Raw genomic sequence first — 4,647 nt, 5'->3', positions numbered from 1 at the left:
GGTTATCACAAGAAAGTTATATCGAGAAGGTATTAAAGCGGTTTAACATGGATAAAGCAAAACCAGTTTCTACTCCATTTCCTAGTCACTTCAAGCTTAGTTCAAAGCAGAGTCCCACATGTGAGAAAGAAAAAGAAAACATGGCTATGGTGCCATATTCCTCAGCTGTTGGTAGTCTGATGTATGCAATGATTTGCACAAGGCCAGACATAACGCACGCAGTTGGCGTTGTAAGCAGATTCCTGTCTAAACCAGGCAGAGAGCATTGGAATGCTGTTAAGTGGATTCTCAGATATCTTAGGGGTACTTCCAAAATGAGTTTGTGCTTTGGAGGTGGAAAACCTGAATTGATTGGCTACACAGATGCAGACATGGCAGGAGATCTTGATTCCAGAAAATCTACTTCAGGATACCTGATTACATTTTCAGGGGGAGCAGTTTCGTGGCAATCAAAGTTACAGAAATGTGTTGCTCTATCAACTACAGAGGCAGAGTTTATTGCAGATACTGAAGCATGCAAAGAAATGCTCTGGATGAAGCGATTCCTTCAAGAATTAGGGCAAGAGCAGCACAAATACATTTTGCGTTGCGATAGTCAGAGTGCGATCCACTTGAGCAAGAATCCGAGTTTTCACTCGAGGTCGAAGCACATTGATGTGCGATATCACTGGATACGTGATGTGTTAGAGTCAAAGCAATTACAGCTTGAGAAAATCCATACTGATGACAATAGTTCAGATATGATGACCAAGTCCTTACCTAAGGACAAGTACGAATTTTGCAGAATAGCAGCTGGGCTGCTGGAGCCCTCCACCCAAATCGGGAGGGGGAGATTGATGGGTTTCCCTCATTAGTGGAGGAGAGAAAAAGAAGGAAAATAAATATTAAAATAAAATAAAAGAAAGGACGGGAAAATTTGAAGAAAACGAACGGAAGAGAAAATGAGAAAAACTCTCTCGCATGCAAGGCCACCAATTTGTCAGGAACGTTGGCTATAAAAGCAGCTGCCTTCATTTAGTTCAAATCATCCTTTAGAAAACCAAAACATAGATAGTTTTGAGAGATAAGAAAACCTCACTTGTGTGAGAGAAAAAATCCTCTTGAGAGAAAAACCAAGAGAGAGTTTAGCCACCGGTGTTTGGTGAGATTATTTTTGTATTCCCATTATTTTTCTTAGTGGAAGATAGAGTGTTAATTTTGTCCATTTTATTTACACAAGGCTGGGAGAAGTCAGATCCTGGGAGTGCCATATTTATTTATTAGCTCTTTGATTTTTCTTAAAAGAATTACCATTGGTAGTTACACTCTCAGAATGAAGTCCAAGCCAAGCTTATGGAGCAAGAATAGTGCCCCCTTTATTTATGGAAGCCTTTCTAATAGTGATAATGCTGATCTTTGTGCTCCCCTTATTATACATTTAGGCATTTTCCCTTCTACTGATGATGTCCCACCGAATCAAAAGGATGATTGACAGGACCAGCTCTGAATTTCCTGAAACCCGAGACGAATCCTGTGGAATTCCCGACATCACCCCGATATCGGGCCCACTTACTAAAGACCGGGACTTTCTGCCGAAATTTCGGCAGAGTCTCCCCTGTAAATTGATCATTCCCCAAATTTCTCGACCTGCATAAAACACATTTAATAACCCAACAGGCAGCACACACAATATAATTTCATGCAATTCACAAACTCGGCCTTCGGCCCTCACAAAAACCGAAGCGAAACCAAACTACCCACAAGGCTCTTGAGCCAAATATTGCTTTCAGCAAGGCACATAATAAACTCAACTATGAATTATGAATACTAAATACAACATACATCATAAAACTTTTCCAATTTCATCATACGAGGTTTTAACCTCCTAATACAATTACATCTATGTCCGCAGCTACACCTAATAACCTTAGGCTGCCTACGTATCCTCACTAAGGGATCAAGCCACACATAGTTCTTCCCACTAAATTCCGATTCCAAACACACAATATACCTTTATTCATCTCTCTGTTAATCACATAATCTCCCTATACGCCGAAAATTCCAACACCATGTATGGGGTTTGTCTCAACGCTGGAAAATCCTACGCCACGCGAGACCTAACAATCACATAATCTCCCCATATGCCGGAAATTCCAATGCCACATATGGGGTTTGTACTCACGTCGGATAACCTACCTCACGTGGGACCTAACAATCACATTTCTCCAGATGCCGGAAATTCCAACGTCACGTATGGGGTCTGTCATCCCGCCGAAAAATCCTACGCCACAGGTGACCTCACAATCACATAATCTCCCCATACGTCTGAAATTTCAACGCCACGTATAGGGTCTGTCAGCACGCCGGATCACCTACGCCACGTGTGACCTAACAATCATAGCATCTCCATACGCCGAAAATTCCAACGTCACATATAGGGTCTGTCCTCACGCCGGATAACCTACGCCATGTGGGACTTAACAATCACATAATCTCCCCATACGTCATGTATGGGGTCTGTCATCCCATCGGAAAATCCTATTCCACGGGTGACTTGACAAACACAGGGTGGTACTTTAGGGTAGTGCGTATAGCACTTCAAACTGACATACTCTTAATTTTCTAAACTAATACTAGAGGTAATCATAATTTAGTGACACCAGTCTATAGTAGACTACAACGTAATTTCATCAGAAAAATAATATTATTTTTAGACCAACAATAACGCACATAAACATAAATTTCATAATTTCAATTATTAAAATAATATCTAAGAGTTTCCTACAATAATACTAAACACTCTAAAAATCTCAACCTAGTCAACATAGCTCAATAACGCTCAAGACATGTCACTAGGGTCATTATAATCATCCTAGGAAGGTAAAACTACCTCAGAAGACTCACGATCAACCAAGGGTCAAACTACCCAAACTTGGTCAAACGGGCCCACAGGCCCCACGACCTTCAAATTCCGATTCAAGCTACCTAAAGTTCCTATGGGTCCTACAAGGTTTAGGACACCCGTCCTGCAAATTTGGTCCAAATCAGACGGTCGGATCGCTCACGATCGCACGATCGGACGGATACTATAAACATAGCCCTAAGGTTGGCATTTTCGGAGTATCCGGGACTCCGTTTTACGATCCGTTGAATCCTATACGATCCTGAGGATGTGCAGACTAAAATATAATAAATCTAAGACTATCCAACCATTCAAACCTATCGAACCCAGATAACGCACAATATGCGAAATCCGTTCGATAGTCAAACGAATTTTGAATCGAGATCCGCGAAATCTTACGCACTCATGACAACCTGAGGACCTCATCAGGACAAAGTGTAGCTTCACCACCCTTGCTCATGGGCCGCCACACCTGCCGGCAGCGTGTGGGTGTGTAGAGTAAATTCTGGTGACGGAAAAACTCCACACAACTGCTCACCCTTCCCATCCTAGCTACTACTCGAGGCAAGAATCACTTCATTCAACTATGGGGAGGTCCAATTCGGACGGCAACTGGCCAGAATTTCACTTTGAAATCTGGTCAAAACTTAGGTTTTCAAATCGGTTTTCTAGACAGCAAATCGATCCAATCCTATCCCATAGACAGCTAGAGCTCGGAAAATAGATGAGAAATCATACCTCACCAGACGTAATTGGTGGCTGGAGGAGAGAGATCGAGCGGTGAGAAGTTCTGTCAAAACTGGCTCGTTATCGATGGATTCCGGCGAGCACAGTGGACGGGGATGGCTGAGACCAGTTGGGAAAGGATGAGGGAGAGGTGGCGGTTCGAATGGGACCGGTCTCGAGGCCGGTCGTTGACTATGGCGGCGGCAACAGCCTTGGAGGGTGGTGGCTGTGAAAAGGAAGAGGAGGGGGGATGTTAGCGATAGGGGAGAGAGAGAGAGAGAGAGAGAGAGAGAGAGAGAGAGAGGGTTTTTCAATTTTTTTTTATTAAAAAACCCATTTTGAAATATTTACGATTTTACCATTGGTGATGTTTTGCAAGTAACTTCTTCGTTAAAACTCCTATTTGAGCCCACTACGTGTCTACGAACTCATATCAGTACGATCTACCTAAAAATACCAGTCACTGCCCCAAACTCTTTTCGGGTAATAAAATGTTCGAAACACCCCTACCCAAATAGTAAATTCGTAATTTCACTTAAATAATTTAAATATGGGATTAAATTTGGAGTCGGGGTTTTACAATGACTTGGAGAGCAGGATGTAACACCCCGACTCCAAATTTAATTCCTATTTTAAATTATTTAAGTGAATTTACGAATTTACCCTTAGGATAGGGGTAAATTGGTCATTTTCTTGTCCGGAAAGTGTTTGGGGGCAGTGACTGGTATTTTTGGGTAGGTGATACTGAGAAGAATTCGTAGACACAAGGTAGACTTAATTTGGAGTTGTGACGAAGAAATTATGATCAAAACATCGACAATGGCAAAACCGTAAATATTTCAAAATTTGGGTTTAAAAATATCTGACTTCTCTCTCTCTCTCTCTCTCTCTCTCTCTCTCTCTCTCTCTCCCCGCGGCTGAACCCCCCTCCCCGATTCAATTTTTCGCCGGAATTTCAGAGGGCGAGAACTTCGCCGTCTGACCTCCATTTCGGTTGCCGTTTCTTGCAAAAGCTTCCTCTCTTCCTCCTCTACCCAGCC

The sequence above is a fragment of the Prunus persica genome, chromosome G8 (assembly GCF_000346465.2).
Source record: "Prunus persica cultivar Lovell chromosome G8, Prunus_persica_NCBIv2, whole genome shotgun sequence".
Taxonomy (NCBI): Eukaryota; Viridiplantae; Streptophyta; class Magnoliopsida; order Rosales; family Rosaceae; genus Prunus; species Prunus persica.
Note: the sequence above shows the minus strand (reverse complement) of the source record.